Here is a 17345-nt window from a genome sequence, read left to right as displayed (position 1 = left end):
CATTCTGTAAATAAAAAGTTACATAATCGCTCAGTAAGAAGTCAACATGACTGTGAATAAGTTTTAACTTAGAAACTTTATCATCTTAAAGAAGAACATGACCTTTGTCTGGGACACCTCTGGTAATGGGGCACTTACACGCACATGTACAAACCACAAAGAGAGACGACTGTGCCCTTCTACCCTGGCTCTCAAGTGTCACACAGGCACCAAGCTTGAAAGCCAGAGAGCAAGTTTCTACACATGCCGGGTGGAAAGGGAGCTTCAAGGCCAGTCTCCTATGCTTAGGTGATAATGAAAATCACTGGGTGGTCACAGAGTATCATACTCGATCAAGTTAAAAGTTTTAATTTGAAATGACAGTTCCATTAAGCTTGTTCTCACCTATGATCCCCTGCTCCTCCCATGATAATTGACATTTGAAAGCAACTTACTTATGGCTCTTTGGAGCTCTCCTACATCACGCAATGTACGCTATTTTTGCCAGTTTGGCAGTAATGAAAGCCGCCTTGGGCTCATTGTTTACTGTTCAAAGGGTAAATACCTTATAGTTTAAAAATATGACCTAAGTTAATTACACACTAATGTAACTAACATTTGAATTGGAAATAAAAAGGTGATATGTGTGCGTGTGTGTTTGTATATTATATATATATATATATATATATATATATATCTTATAGGGAACCCTGCTGCATCCCTTATGTGCATAGTAATAATAGGAGGAAGAAGAAACAAAATTTCACAGATAGAGAAGGGCAGCTGGACTCGGATATCCCTGAACATCCCATGACCTCACTAATGGCCTCTGGCTACCCCATGCTGACTACAGAGGGATACTATTGCTTTCCCTTTGACAGACTGGACAGAACTTTTCTCTAATTCACCGTAGCCCAGGCTGTCCCACTGACAAGAATTTATTAAAGCAAGGAGTCTCTTTAGCAGTTTCCTAGAGGTCACGGGGTCCCCCACAGGATTGACACCCTGCCAAGCTCTCTACGGATCCCATTTTTATGGTGTGGAGAGAAGAAATTCCATCTCTTGCTAGCCAAAGGACTCCTTCCAAATTCTCTTTTCCTGACTCAGGTTCAACAACTACAGCGGATGATTGACATTGGAAATTTCAATTTTCTTTTGGAAAAGACTTTGACCTCATAAGATATAGTCTTACACTAGTCTCAACAAAACAACCATGTCATCAGGGTATGGTGGTGCATGCCTATAATCCTAGCCACTCAGGAGGCTGAGGGAGGAGGATTGCAAGTTGGAGGCCAGCCTGGAGAACTTCCTGAGAGCCTGTCTCATATTATAAAATAGAAAGGGCTGGGGATAAAGTTTAGTGGTATAGTACTTGCTTAGCATGCGTAAGACTCTGAGTTTTACCCCTAGTATGGCCAAAATAAAATAAAACAAACAAAAACTATGTCAGGACATCATTGTTAAAAACCTTAATACAAGACATCCATTTATCATAGAAGTGGCTGGGGGGGGGGGGTCATTTCCTTCTGAGGACTGTCCAGTTTAGCTCACTAGTGGCTCCTCAAGCCTAGCTTAGGACCTGGCATATAGCACAGTATTAATGAATATGTTCTCTGTGGGTGAATGAATAAATTCCACACTGTTTCTACAAGCAGAAATGCATTCTACTCAAATTCTTTAATTTCTATTCCTGACTTTAATAGGATGTTAGGCAATGGGGATTTCACATCTTTTTTGTTTGGCCAGAATCAACACCCCACTTCCATCCTTGGTTGGTGGAATTTCTCCACTGCCTTCCCTGGGTCACCTTTACCAATTCAAGTTCAATGTGAATGCCAGTACGCTCTGGCTCAAAATTAATTTTATACAGACAGAGAGTAGAAAAAAGCATATTTATCTCTGTAGAATTGTGGATTATGGATACTGTATTGTCTTTGCACATCTTTGCATCATGTGCAATTATCAAAATTAAAGAGAAGCATTTAGCAATTTGTTCTAATAACAGTCATTTTGTACCAAGAAGTGGCTGGGGGGTCATTTCCTTCTGAGGACTGTCCAGTTTAGCTCACTAGTGGATCCTCAAGCCTAGCTTAGGACCTGGCACTTAGCACTGTGTTAATGAATATGTCCTCTGTGGGTGATATAATAATATATATTATATATAATATATATTATTATATTTAATATATATTATTATATATAAAATATAATATATAAATAATATAATTTATTTACTTCTACCCCATGTGTGAGTGGAAGTAAATAAATTATATTATTTTTAATTAATAGACAAAGAAACTAAGGCACAGTAAAATTCTCAGATGATTAAGGAAATTACCTAAAGTTTCTATCTAGGATCCCTTCTGCACATACTCTCTCCCCTGACTATCTCATTCTGCTTTGTTTTTTCACAGCAAGATCACTGTGTGCAATATAAATCTATGTTTTCTTTTCCTTTATAAAATTTTACGCCCTATTACCATCAAAGTGCAAGTCCAATGAGAATAGGAACTTTTCTGTCTTGATCACTTCTGTGTTCTTTTGAATAGAAGAATGCAGATGAAAATTACAAAAGTGTGTGAAGGGAGCCAGCTAGAATTTAGATGTGAAAATTAACTGTGTACTTCATAGATTTCTTCCAGAGTAGAAGATGCCTCTTTGTTGAAAAAGTTTTTTTTTTTTTTTCAGATGGATACAACACAATGCCCTTATTTTTAAGAGGTGCTGAGGATCGAAACCAAGTCCCGCCTGTGCTAGGTGAGCACTCTACCGCTGAGCCACAATCCCAGCCCAGAAAAAGTTCATGTTCGGCTGGGAGTGTAGTTAGGTGGTAGAGTTTGTGTAGAGGTACTTATTCCCACCGGAGGAAAAGCAGATCAGAATCCGTATTCCAACTGAGTTCAAAGTCTGAAGGGGTCTGATTGGATAGATTTCCATTTTTTTTTCCTGGTTTGATCCCCAATACACACACACACACACACACACACTCTCTTCTGTTAAATGTTCTACAATATTAAGATGAGAAACTATCTAGCTTGGGAAAGAATTTTAAGGTTTAAAAAAATACAAGTAAACCATAAGTTTACTATAGTTTGAGGAACTGTTTCAACATCAAATGCAGAATGGACACCTATATAAATCTGGGAATAATCATCTTCAAAGAAACAAAATAATATTTTTCATTTTAATTGATACAAAATACTCAGACTATCATACAAGTCGTTTGAGTTTATTGGTTCCAAGCAACCTGTATGCTAAATGATAAAGCCTATAATTTAGACTGCATGAGAATGAAAGAATAAGGGTTAGAAATTACCATTTTCAACATCAATGTCATTATCATAGTCATAATTTGCTGAAAGTATATCCAGACCTGAGGAAAGGCATGTGGGAATAAGGTGAATTGAATCCTGATGACTGAGTTCAAAGTCTGAAGGGGTCTGATTGGATAGATTTCCATTTTCTTTGCACACAGGTAAAAGCATCCAAAATATAAACCAGTTTAGTTGCAACCCAATTCATTTCAGTGGTTCCACACACCCACTTATGGACTAAACTAAGCTGCCTTTCCTTTGTCCTAGAAGCATTATTCAGTTGCTTAAGAGGAGGCAGAGCAGAAAGGACTCTGGCTATTGTCCCAAAGAGGCTGCTTGGCCTGATGGCCATCATCTCTACTTAATTAATAAGCTCTTTTTACTTTCAGCTCATGCTGCTTGTGTTTGCTTAAATCAGGTGATTAGGTCTAAGAACCCACAGGGGTTTAATTGTAGGTTACATTAGAAGTAGGCCCTGGATGGGGATAGAGTTGACTGGTAGAGCACTTGCCTAGGATGCTGAGGCCAGGAGGTCAATCCCTAGCACAGCAAACAAGAAAGCACCAGAAGCAGGTCCATATGAAGAAGGCCTTGTTAAAAGGGTCAGAAGCAAAAGGCAACACCTTTATCCTAAAGGTAAATGCCCCACGCTCAACTAAGTTGTTGCCATGTTTACTTTAGAGAACAAATTATGGTCAGATCTACAGGCTTTTTGGTTGATCATGTGACTATAATCATAGCTAAACTTATCAAGATGATATAATAAATGATCTGGATTTGAGAAATTGGGTCCAATATAGGAGAGTGGTCCAGAGCACAGACTTAGTTTTGAATCCTGGCTCCTTGAGCTTGGCAAATTCCTTAATCTCTCTGCATCTTAGTCTCCCTATCTGTAAAATGGAGATGATAATTATGTTCACCTGTTGAGATTGCTGTATACAATATAAGTTGGTATATATAAGTGCTTATTACAGTTCCTGGGCATGCAGGAGTATACTAGAAGGGTTAGCTGTTATTATCTTTATTCTTTAGGAAGATGGGGTTAGTGGAACAAACATGGCTTCATTTAATAAAATTTTAAAAATTCTAAGCTGGTGCAATGGTGCATTCCTATAATCCTAGCTCTTTGGGAGATTGAAGTAGGATGATCATAAATTCCAGGCCAGCCTGGGCAACTTAGTGAGACCCTGTCACACACACACACACACACACACACAAAAAAAAAAGGTGGGGGGAGCTATGGGTGTAGCTCAGTGGCAGAGTACCATCAGGTTCAGTGCACAATAACACACACACACACACACACACACACAGTTTCTAAGTGTCCACTGTCTATCAAATGTTGAATTCAGATGTGAACAAGACACAGTCCTCTTTTCAGAGTATGTGGTCTAGTAAGGGAGAAAAACAGACACCTAAATACAAACATTATAATATACACTGTAACAACAAAAATCAACATCAGTTACAGGGGATGAATGGAAGAAGGAGTGATGTACCCTACTTGGGGAAATCTCTAGTGACCTCTGAACTGGGCTTTGAAGGTGGATGGGGTTTGTAAGTGGCTGGGTGGAGAGATTCAAGGCAGAGGACTAAACTGTATAACCACAGACTCATAAAACAATGAATTTGGTTTTGCTAGACTATAAAGTGGTGGGGGATGGAAGGGAGTGTGGGGATGTAAATTACAGAACATTGCATTTGATTTCATTTATATCAGTATTGCAGCATCAAAGTGGAGGAGGCTAGAGACAGGTCAAGAAGAGGTAACTGTGGCCAGAGCAAGGAGAACCTAGCATTTACTTAGTTCAGTTGTGTGAAGGCTGAACTAAGGTACTGGTGGTGGGAATGGAGAGTGAACAAGAGGTAATTAGGGGGTAGGACTGTCAGGACTCGGTGATTGAGTGGATGTGGGAGGTGAGGGACAGTGAGGAATCCAAGCTCATTCCCACATTTACCAGGCTTGACACACAAGGATGCTTGTGGTTCCACCAATGACTTTGTGACTATAGGAAGAGGAACAGGTTTGGGGTATACAAAGGTAAGTTCCATGTTGTACATGTTGGGTTGTTATGCCTGTGGAATCCAGGGGGAGGTGAAGTCCACGGTAATTGCACAACAGAGGTTCTAAGATAGGAATTCACAGGGCTTGTCTGGAGGCACATGCTTGGATGGAACCTGGAGGCTTAGAATAAAATATTCATCATGGCTAACATTTCACACGTACCTGTTATATTCCAGGTCGTGCTAAGCACTTTATAGGCAATGCTAAATCAGAGATCATATTTGTTTTGTAATCATAGTGGACATATAATAATTATCTTGTCAAATGAATTCTCTCATTTAATCTTCACGACAATCCTATGAGGCAGACATTATTAGTATCCTCATTTTACAGATGAGGAAAATGATCTAGGAAAGCTTAAATAAGAGAGATTTGAGATTTGAATCTAGTTCTTTGTGACTCTTGCTGGCAGCTGGAAGTGCTTAATTACATTATCAGAGTGCTTAATTACATTATCAGAATGCTAAAATCAGTCCCTACGATGTATTTATGTGATCAAACCTCTTTGGGATTGCTTCCCATGCCATATAAGAGGCGGGCTTAAAAAAAAAAATCTCAAAGCTACTTTTCAATTTCAAAACTCTGATGACATCCAATGACTGCTATAGAAATGCACCAACGGGGCCAACAATGCCTCATTCGATGCTTAGCTAGCAATATTGGCTATGCTCTGCTTTGACACTCCTTGCATTCCTCTCTTGGAGCCTTTTTAGAGTGGAATGCCCTAGCAGTGTATGCAGCACTATGTGGTGTACCAAGCAAGCATGGCGAGGTTGGAGTGCTTCGTCCCAGGTGCAGGCAGTGATGGTGTATATTTGTGTTTTGTTTTCCCTTAATAATCCCCACAACTACTCTTTAAAGAGGTTTCTGTTATTATCCTTAGTTTTATAGGTAATGATTCAGTGTAATCTGCTCAACATCATCCAACTGGAGTGGCAGAGCTGGAAGTGGAGCTCCTGGCAGCCTGGCTCCAATGCCCGCACTCTTTGCCACTAGTAAGGAGAAACAAAGCAAAAGCAACGTCTCCAACAACCTTGCAGACCGATGGAAACCCTCCGAAGTGGCTTGAGGGTTTCTTGTCACTCCTGACCCGCTCCAACTGGCTGCCGGGCAGAGGGAGAACTGGCTTTCCAGAAGCCTCCCAAAGGGATGTTGGGGCGCTCTCTCAGCTCGGCGTGCCCTCCTCCACCCTCTCCGCGCCCCCGCATTCGTCCGCTAGGCCAAGGTTTCTCCAGGCCCTTCCCAGCTTCCGGCCTTTTGCTCCAGGCCAGGTCGCTGGGGCAGGCGGTGTCAGGAGCTCCCAGTCCTCTATTTACTGTTTGGTTTCCACGGTGACACGTAGGCGCCGTCAGCGCCTCCCGTCAGCGGCCCCGCAGCGCTGCCCCCACCCGGCGCCATGACGTCTGCCCGCCGCTTCCGCTCTGCCCATATTTGGCGCAGCCGCGGCGCCGCAGGTCGGGAGGAGGCTGGGAGCCGGACTCCCGCTGCGCCCCGCCCCCGGCAGGCCACGCCCCCGCGGAAAGCGGCGGAGGTCCGGACGTCTCCGCCCGCTTTCCCCGAACCGGAGCGGAGGCGGGGCGGGGGCGCTGGCACCCTGGGACGGGCCACGGTTCTTGTGGCTCGGCTCGTGGAGGGTGCATTGCAGACCTGGGGGACTGTCCGGTCTTCCTGGTGCGTGATCTGGGGTCACAAGTTTTTACTGTGTATGCTCGGAAATCATGGGAACAGCCACCCCCAGCCTGTGTTTTGTACACTTGAATTTAAAATTCTTGCGCATGTCGCAGTGGAAAGCTTTGAAGACCGAGGTTCAGTATTGCTCCTTGGGGGATAAGTGACCTTGGAAAGGCCAGTTTCCTCTCCCTGGCCTGAGAACTGTGGGGGTGGGGTCGTAATGTTTGCCGCACTGTCATCAGGCTCGTGAGTGATCTTCCATCAGTTTCTAAGGGCCCCCTCCCCGTGGCATAATTGGAGTATCGTTGGCGTTCTTTGAGGACCCCTACCGTTCTGATCCGGGCAGTAATTGGACTTGTGTGGCTCTTTGCGCTTTGCTTACATTAAACGCTTAATTAACTTGAGTTACCTGGTGATTGAGTGAATCCCAGGCAGGTTTCACCTTCATAAGTCCGGATCCCCGCAATTCCTCTTACAGGAGGAGGAATATTGTGATGATTAATAATCGCGCCGCAGGGTTGCTGATGTAAAGCGATCTGCAGATGTAAAGGGCAATAAACATTCCTGAGAGGAATCCAGCGAGATTCCAGAAGTCTCTGTGGAACCGTGGGTGTGCACCGCCTGGCCCTGAAGGGGGAGGGCGGGGGCAGTGCCGCAGTGGCCACTGCTGGGCAGCTAGTTGCAATCCCTGGAGATGACTGGGGCCAATTCTTCGTGATGTCCGCTCCCCCATCCCCATCCCCATCCCCTAGTTCCTCTGGCCAAAGGAGCATTTGTTTTTCAGGATTTCAGCACTGGAAGGCACATCAGAGATTATTATTTCACAAATAGGGAAACCAAGGCTCATAGAAGTGGTTCACCCATTCAAACTTGCCCAGCTAGTTAGGAACGATAAAAGTCAAATTTCTGGCTTCAAACTGTGTCTTAGGTGATTCTAAATGTGTTCCTGTGGCTTCAGTACCCTGTGGCCTGGCTTACTTGGTAGGATGTAGACTTGGGCTAAATATTGACTTCAGTAATATTTAACCTAAAGGATGCCACTAACACATCTCCTGCCATACACAGCTGGCAGCATAACACCAGGGATGGGTGGTGGCCGAGAGGTATGTACTCCCTAAAGCTAATGGCATTCCTCCTTATCGTGGCTGGACTGGCTGTCCAGAGAGAGACCCTGGTCTAGGGAGTTGGCTGTTCTGGAACCAGTCTTGGACTAGCAGTTGATCACTTTCAAGATAAGCATTAAACTCTTCGAAACCAAGATTGCAGCAGGAGGCTGGGTGGACAGAGTCCCTGTAAACAAACCCTGGTCCTGCTGATTGGAAAATCTTTTCATGTGCAGGAGGTCCTGGTGGTGCGCGCCTCTTCTTTCGTCTCCCTCTTTTCCCTTTCAGCTTCACCCAGTTTCCTCTCACACCGTCTTTCTTCTCTAACCTCCAGGCTGAATATGAAGGCTGCTTACACCGAGAAGACCGGTGCCCACCAGCTGCCGGCCCCCTGACCAGTTTGAGGAGGGGTCTGAGATCCTTCGCCTACGCTGATCCTAACTCGCAGCGATTAGCAGCAGAATAGCAGCTCTGCCACCTTGTGGTGGCGCGAGGCAGCGCGCCCTCCTCCGATTCCAGAAAGGTCCCCATGACGCTGCAGCCTGAGGCAGGTTTTCATTATTCACCCTGGTGGGCAGAGCGACACTGGAAAGACAAAACAAACAAGACCACAAGCCGATCTAGTGTTTCCTCCCTCTGGTTCATTTCTGAGGATCTGGTCGATGCGGATGCAGGAAAACATTCTGCAGTTTCTCTTGCTAGGACGGTTTTTTTTTTTTTTTCTTTTAAATCAAAACCTAGCCCTGCTTTCAAACCCTAGTTTAAACTCCACCTCCTTCAAGATAACGTTTCTGACTCCTCCCCCGGACATCTTTTGAAATTCGTCTGTACACAGATCCAACACACAGCATGGACTAATCTGCTGTCATTTTTACAGTTATTTCCTTGAGGTCCTTTGTGTCCATAGACACCATAGTGCTCAGCCACAGGCCAGGGAACAAAAAGAGCTCTTAATTTCTATTTCTATTTCTTCTTCTTCTTCTCTTCATTTGCAGTACTAAGGTTCTTTACACTGAGCTGTACCCCAGCTCTTATTATTATTATTATTATTATTATTATTTTGCTAGGCTGTTCTTGGACTTGTGATCCTCCTGTCTCAGTCTCCAGAGTAGCTGGATTACAGGCCTGCAAGCTCTTGCTTCTTAATTGATTAATTTCTATAGATACAACTCTGAGCCTTTGCTTAGAAAAACTTTCTAGAACTCTTAGTTCTTTGTGGGAATCTAGATAATGATCTAATCTAATGTGTCCTTGCACAATAAGTAGTTTCACAAACCAGTTTCACAAGAGAACACCAAAACCACCCAGAGTGGGATGAGGAAGTTTGAAGTTTGAAGCAGACTCCCAGAAGAAGGAGGAGAGTGACAATGTGGAAAGGTCAAAGGAGGAAGAATTGGTGGTGGTGGTGATCCTCTATCTCTGAGGTTGGAGAAAGGCAGCATAGGCTCTAGAGCCAGCTTTATGTCCAAACATTTGCTGTGTGGCATCGGGGAAGTTAATGCTCCTCTCTGTGCCTCAGTTTTCTTAGGGCTTTGAATTGAATTTTTATTTGTAAAGTGCTAGAATAGCACCTGGCCAAAATAAGTGTTATATAACTGTTTGTAAATGAATGGGGGAAATGATATATTCTGTGGGTTCCCTTCTGCACTGTTCTTTTGGGGTGATGCCTGAGCCTTGGGTCAGGCAGGTCTGATTGACTCTTATCTCTGTCTATTGCTGTGGACCTTGGGCAGATCTCTCTTCTTTTTGGAGCCTCAGTTTTGTCATCTGTGAGGTAGGGGTAATTATGTCTCTCTCCAAGACTGTTATGTTACAGGTTTGGAAAATGCCTGGTGCCTGAGGCATAATGAGCAGGAGCTAGAGTATTACCTCGGATGAGAGGAGCACCATAGAAAGGGGAATTGAGTTTCCAAAATTTTTGAGGTTAAAAAAAGCGATTGAATTTGCCAAACAGCAATAAGACCAGGTGAACATACAGAGCTGGGGGCTGGGGAGGTGGGCCCTGGGCCTGGGCCATGAGTCATTATCACAGCATCTGAAACACCCAGGAATGGCCCGTGCATACTCTAGGAACATTTTCTGCTCCAGGGCTGTGCTGAGGGTGTGGACCCTGTAGGGCTGGATGCCAGGAGAGGTAGGCCCTCCTGCCCTCCTTCCCAGGAGGGGGCTGTGGCAGGAGAGGCTAGGTGCTGGCAGGTCTAGGAAACCTGTGGTTGTTGTATGTGTGCATGAGGGGCCTGTGTGTGGGAACAGCCCAGAGCCGTCCTGCCCCACCTGGTGAACTCCTAGGCCTGGCATCTGCAGCTGCCAGCCCTGACTGAGGACACCCCAGATCAGCTGTCAGCAATTATTGAAGGGTTGGGGGAGGGAGGGTTATGAGAATCCCACGGATCTTAATTCCCTTCAACTACATAGGTGGAAAAGTACTAACTGGGCTGTATATTTCTTTGAGTTCTTTTCAAAGGGGAAGCTGGGTTGCGACATCAACAATAGGGTGTTGCAATCCCCAACATGTCGGGAATCACACTTAGGTCCCCACACTTGACGGCTCTTGTCCTCTGTGCTTCAAATCAGGCCAAGGACAGGGGCATCTACCGCTAAGTAATCTGTTATTCAGGCTTCCAGACAATCTGAGGCCCTGACAAACCACCTTTGGATTTTGGGGATCACAGAGGACTCTGGAAGCCTCCTTCCATATGCAAATTTCCAGCAATAGCATCAAAGGTGGACCCTGTTGAGAAGACCCCAGAGTGGGACTGTGCCTCAAAAATGCCATAGAGTATGAAGGGTCATGAAGGTGCAAATTTTAATTGTCCCTGGGGAGAAGGGAATGTGCGCTTATTTTCTTCTTTTTTTGCTTCTCAGTACTTTCTGATTTTTTTTTCTTATTGTTTCTGGCAAGCACATATTGCTTTGTAATAAAGAAAAATATTTTTAAAATGTTCTCACCAGAGCAGTATGTCTTTCTTTCTTTTTATTTTTTTAGAGATAGATAACAGAACATAATAAATGGGAAGTTGCAAACACCCCCTTGTTTTTAAATTTTTTTTTCTCTTTGCTTTGCCCTTTCTTTCCAAAGGAAATAGATTTCCTGGTAAAAACCTTTGAAAATGTTGGACAATAAAAAAAAAAAAATAGAGAAGTGGGGCAAAGTGGTACATGCTTATAATCCCAGCTACTGGGAGGCTGAGGCAGAAGGATAGCAAATTTGAGGCCAGTCTTGGCAACTTAGTGAGACCCTGTCTCAAAATAAAATAAAAAGGGCTGTAGCTCAGTGGTAGAATGTTGCTGGCTTCAATCCCCAATACCACAAAATAAGTAAGTACATATATAAATAAGAAGAGCAAGGAAAAATGAACTGTGACCCCCACCATGGTGAGAATTACTGTCAATAGTTTTTATTCTAATTTTCCAATATGTACTTTTGTTTTATACTTTATACAATGTAGTTTTTACAACAATAGAACCACGCTGTAATACTGTTTTGTAATCTGATTTTTAACAGAGTAGATAATATTTTTCTATACAATCACTTTTTAGGTGTTTTATGGGTTTCTAGTTACAAATATCCCATTTAACCAATCTCATCGTTTTGGACCTTTGGGTAGTTTCTAAATTTTTTGCTATTATAGACATGCTGCAAATATCTTTGCAGCTAAGTGTGCATAAAGTAATTCCAGATTACTTTGTTGGAAGTGGGCTCATTCTTTAGGCTTTTGGAATGTAGCTGTGTAATCAATACATACAGTACCCCATCATACCATGAGCAATCCTTATTGAGCATGGCTAATCTGAAATCTGAAATGCTTCCAAATATGAAACTTTTGAGCAGCTACAGCTGGCCACAAGTGGAAGATTCAACCCCAGTCCTCAAGTTGGGTTGCAGTCAAAACACAGGCACACCGCCTCTCCCTCTGGAGATGGCCCACCTCCTCTCTCTTATGTGGACTCCTTGCTTTGCCCCCAAGATCTCTCTCTTTTAAGATTGCTTCCATTTTCCCTTGAATAGGTATCAGTTTTCCTAAGTAAATCTCAGTTTATGCTTTTAGAAAAAAGATTGTGCAATAAAAAGACTCTGAAATTACCTTCAGGCTGTGGGTACAGGAGTTTACAAAATGAAAAGGAATTTTGTGCTTGGACTTGGGTGCATCCTTAAGATGTCTTATTATGCATATGCATATGTTCAGACATTGAAAACACTGCTGGTCCTAAGCATTTTGGGTAAGAATACTCCACCTGTATCTTCTTGCTCTTCCCCTTTCTCCTACAGACAGGGAGAGGAGAGAGCAGGCTGGGGAGGCAGGGGGCAGAGGGGATCTCAATGGACAAAGGAGAAATGTTAAGGGAACCAAGTACCAGTCACTGTGGGGCCTGGGAGGCCTCCTCTCTGAGGTCTGAGGTGGGCTGTGTCCTCTGGTCCCTGCCCCCCATGAACCTGCTGCTTTCTGCCTTTCTTAAGGCCTCACCTTGCCTCGTGCCAGGCTGATCTTCTTTCAGTTCCTTGAGTGCATGCTCCATGTTCCTCTCTGCTCTGTGGCCTTTTACATTCTGTCCCCCTGCTAGGAACTCAGACTCCTTTCTAGATAACTCCTTCAGCTCTCGGGGCTAGAGCTCGCTTCCTCCAACAGGCCTTCCCTGGCCAGTCTGTGTAAACCAGGACCCCCTGGCCTCCCTTCCCTGCCTTTGCTCCCTCAGGGTCCCCGTCTGTACCTGCACAGCAAGGTCGGGGCTTGTAGTTATGTGTATTTGTGGGTTTATACACCCTTGGTGATCCCACTAGGCTGAAAGCTCAGGAAGCAAGAACAGGGTCTGTTTTTTGCTCACTATTGTAACCCAGGTGCCCACACATAGTGGGCGCTCAATGAGCACTTACTGAAATGGAAGAAGAATAGTTCATTTGTGACTCCTACAATGCTTCACATCCCCTTCCGCGCTCTAGTTCCACCTGGATAGATGCTGGTTGCTTGGTTGCAGGAGCAGGTTCCAGGGCTCAGCAAGACCTTCTCTTCTTCCAGGAAGGAGTCCCTACTCTTGTTCTAGGGGTTGGACCCAGAGGCACTTTACCACTGAACTTCATCCCCCAGCTCTTTTTATTTTGAGACAGGGTCTTGCCAAGTTGCCCAGGCAGGCCTTGAACTTGTGATCCTCCAGTCTCAGAGCCCGGAGTAGTAGGGATTACAGACAAGTACTAATGTGCCAGATTTGCGGCTTCCCTTTCTAAGACTAGACACTTTGAACCAGTGCTTTTCAAACTTTACATATTGATTTATTTTTGGGAAAGGGACTCAACCATTGAGCCACGTGCCCAGTCCCTCTTCTATTTTTATTTTATTTTTAAATGTTTGAGACAGGCTCTCGCTGAATTGGTTAGAGCCTCGCTAAATTGCTGAGGCTGCCTTTGAACTTGCAATCCTCCTGCCTCAGTCTCCAACATTAATATGTATATTAATTAGCTCCGATGTTGGAGGCCTGGGGCGGGTCTGAGATTCTGCTTCTCTTACAAGCTCGGGTGAATGCGGTGGGTCCCAGGACCGCACTCCGAACCGCGAGGCTTCCCCGCCATAGCCGGTTCTCCGCCTCGGCGATTTCCACGCTTAAGGTTGAGTCCCTGCGCCCCCTTTTGGCCTCTGTGAGGTACGACAGTCTCCCATCGGACTGGTAAGGACCGCTTGCAGGGGTCTCAAAGTGCAAACTCCGCGGGGAACAAGATCTTCTGCTAATGTATGTGGATTCTAATAGCGTTAGGAGACGTTGGAGCGTTGACCCTGTAAAGGATGGCTGCCATCCTGGGGAAAAAAGGAATTCCCAGAACTGAAGGATGCTGGGGTTGAAAGGAACCCCTAAACTCATCTAGGGAGCAGTTTTGTTTTCCCTTGGCGCCTGTCGTTTGCTCTTCTAACTAAAGATTAGACGTGTGTGTGTGTGTGTGTGTGTGTGTGTGTGTGTGTATCCATCCCCCCATCCCCAGTACTGGAGATTGACCCCAGGGACACTTTGTCACTGAGCTACATCCCCAGTCCTTTTTAGTATTTTATTTATTTAGGGACGGGAGATTGAACTGAGGGACACTTGACCACTGATCCACACCCCCACCCTGTTTTGTATTTTATTTAGAGACAGGGTCTCAGTGAGTTGCTTAGGGCCTTGCCAAATTGCTGAGGCTGGCTTTGAATTTACAATCCTTCTGCCTTAGCCTCCGGAGCTGCTGGGATTACAGGTGTGAGCCAAGGCCCCCGCCCAGCCTTTTTAGCTTTTAAGACACGATCTGGCTATATTGCCAAGGCTGACTTTGAACTTTCTACCCTCTTGCTTTGGCTTCCTTGTAGCTGGGATTATAGGTGTGCATCACCACGCCCAGTGTAAAAGTTATATATGTATTTAATTGACATTAGTTTACTCAGATTTCCAATGTATTCTTTTCTTCCATTATAAACAATTGTGGTAAAAATACATGTAACATAAAATTTTCCATCTTACCCATGTTTAAGTATACAGCGCAGTGGTATTAAACACATTCATAACATTCTGCAGTTGCCACCATCTATCTCTAGAACTCTTTATCCAAAATTGAAACTCTATATGTATTAAATAATAACTTCTCATTTCCCTTCCCCTCAACCCCTGGCAGCTACTGTCCTACTTTCTGTCCCTATGATTTTGACTACTCTAGGGACCTTGTTTAATTGGAATCATACAGCATATAACTGGCTTATTTCACTGAGCAAGATGTTCATCCATTTTGTAATATGTGTCAGAATTTCCTTCCTGTTAAAGCTGAATAGTATAGACAGACTACATTTTGCCTATTTATTTATCTGTGGTTTTTTTTTTTTTTTGGTATTGGGAATTGAACCCAGGTGATTAACCACTGAGCTACATCTCCAGCCCTTTTAAAAATTTATTTAGAGACAGGATCTTGCTAAGTTACTGAGGCTGGCTTTGAACTTGGGTTCCTCCTGTCTCAGCCTCCTGAACTACCAGGATTACAGGTTCACCCAGCTGTTCAGCTGTTGTTGATGGATGCCTGGATTGCTTTTTAGCTATTGTGAATAATGCTGCTATTGTCAGGGCTGTGCAAATACCTTTTCAAGACCAGATTCACTTCTTCTGAGTGCACACCCAGCTGTGGAATATCTCTCTGGATCATATGTTGATTCTATTTTTGATTTTTTTTTAAGGAACTGCCACACTGTTTCCCACAGCAGCTGCATCATCTACATTCCCACTAACAGAGCGCAGAGTTCTGGTGTCTTCAAATCCTCAACAAGACTTGTCATTTTCTGTAGTTATTAATTTTGGAGGGTTGTAACCTGCCTCCTGGGTGTGAGGTGACATCTCATTGTAGTTTTGATTTGTACTTCCCTAATAATTTGTGATATTGAACATCTTTTTCATGTGCTTCTTGGCCATTTGTGTATCTTCTTTGGAGATATGTCTACTGAAGTCCTTTTGCACACATTTGAACTGGATTGTTTCCTTTTTCTGTTTAATTTACTTTTAGGAGTTCTTTATGTATTCTAAATATTAATTCATTGTCAGATAAGTATGTATTTGCAAATATTTTTTCCTTTTCTTTGGATTGTGTTTTTACTTTTAGTGTCTTTTTTTATATCTGGGATTAAACCCAAGGGTGCTTAACCACTGAGCCACATTCCCAGACCTTTTAAAAAATATTTTATTTAGAGACAGGGTCTCACTAAGTTGCTGAGGCTGGCTTTGAACTCATGATCCTCCTGCCTGAACCTCCTAAATCAAGCCACTGGAATTATAGGCATGCTCCAACATGCCTGGCTTCCAGCACTGTTGGTTGAAAAGACTGTCCTTTCACTGTTCAATGGTCTTGTCACCCTTGTCAAAAGGTTTTTCACTATTAAAAATTATATTTTTAATATGATTTTGACTACTCTAGGGACCTTGTTTAGGCTGATCTGGTCTGGAGGATCCAAGATAACATAACTCACATAACTCACATTTTTGATGCCAAATTGTGTTTTTTTTATCTGATTAAAAAAATAAACTAGAAGATTTTTTTAATATTTATTTTTTAGTTTTAGGTGAACACAATATCTTTATTTTGTTTCTATCCAACCCAGTGCCTCACGCAAGCTAGGCGAGCACGGTACCACTTGAACCAGATCCCCAGCCCAAATTAGAAGATTTTGTGTGGATTCCTGAAAATACCAGAGACCTTAGATACCATGCCTCAGTGACTCTGTGTGAGCCCTGCTGCCCCCCACAGGGTGGAGCGGCTGTATCTCTATGACATATCCAATTGTACCAGATGTTTGGAGGGCTGTGTCGCTTTGTAAGCGGGTGACAGGTTGAACGTGTTCAACAACTTAGACATAAGATGCGCTGAGTGTTTACTATGTGCCAAGAGCTCAAACACGTCATTTAACAGTCAGTACAGGCTTGGTAGGTACCAACTACTATCTATTTTGTGCTGATGAGAAAACTAGAGTAGAGAGGTGACATCTCTTTTCTCACATCACACAACTGGTAGGTAGATGGCACTCCTGAGATCTGAACCCCTGGCCTGTGTGAGCCCCCCAAAGACTATGCCCTCCTTTGTGACAGGATATGCAATGAGGTGTCATTCTGGATGTAGGCTCCCAGATGTATGACAGGGTCCACAGTATCAGGGCTACCCAAGCAGGATGTCAGGGAGGTGGCAGGTCTTAGGCAAGAGGGGACTGGAAGGAGGCTCTAGAGAAAGGGTAACTGCAGAGATGAAGTGGCAGAGGAAGAGTTTGGGACCTCACAAGGATTCAGAGATTGGGACAAGAATGGCATGTTCGTGAGAGAAGGAGGAGACTTCTCAAGCCAGAGGGGACTCAAAATGAGAAAGCAGAAGGCCAGGAACAGGGTGTGGTGTGGAGAGTGAGAAATTTGGGTCTAATGTAATATTTGGTGGGAGGTTCTTTGTTTCCTTGAGCTCTAAAATCTCATCCTGAATTGTCAATAAGGTAACAAAGTTTTATCCACCCTCACTATTTGGGTTCCTTATCAACCACAAGATACAAAGCCTGCCCTATAGTCTTGGAGATGTCAGGATGGTCAAATGACGGTCAGCTCCAGAAGGGGCTGTGTCTGATTCAGGCTGTAACCCAGTGCCTGGGTGCATAGCATATATTTAATGAAGGCGTGGCCACCATATCCTACAAAACCCTTCATAAGCTACAGCCAGAAGCAGCATGGCTGGAGGAAGGGCAC

At 43.9% G+C, this 17345-nt stretch overlaps 1 long non-coding RNA gene across 1 annotated transcript; it reads left to right on the top strand.

Moving 5' to 3' along the window:
* Nucleotides 1-6880: 6880 nt before the first annotated feature.
* Nucleotides 6881-11076, top strand: LOC131424021 (uncharacterized). The gene is made up of 2 exons (XR_009226391.1): nt 6881-7029; nt 8467-11076. It is a non-coding gene; the product is annotated as an uncharacterized LOC131424021 (long non-coding RNA).
* Nucleotides 11077-17345: the final 6269 nt, after the last annotated feature.

The sequence above is a fragment of the Marmota monax genome, unplaced genomic scaffold (genome assembly GCF_021218885.2).
Source record: "Marmota monax isolate L192 unplaced genomic scaffold, Marmota_monax_Labrador192_F-V1.1 WCK01_AAM20220418_F8-fsc00017, whole genome shotgun sequence".
Lineage (NCBI taxonomy): Eukaryota > Metazoa > Chordata > Mammalia > Rodentia > Sciuridae > Marmota > Marmota monax.
This window is presented reverse-complemented; position numbering and strand designations above follow the sequence as displayed.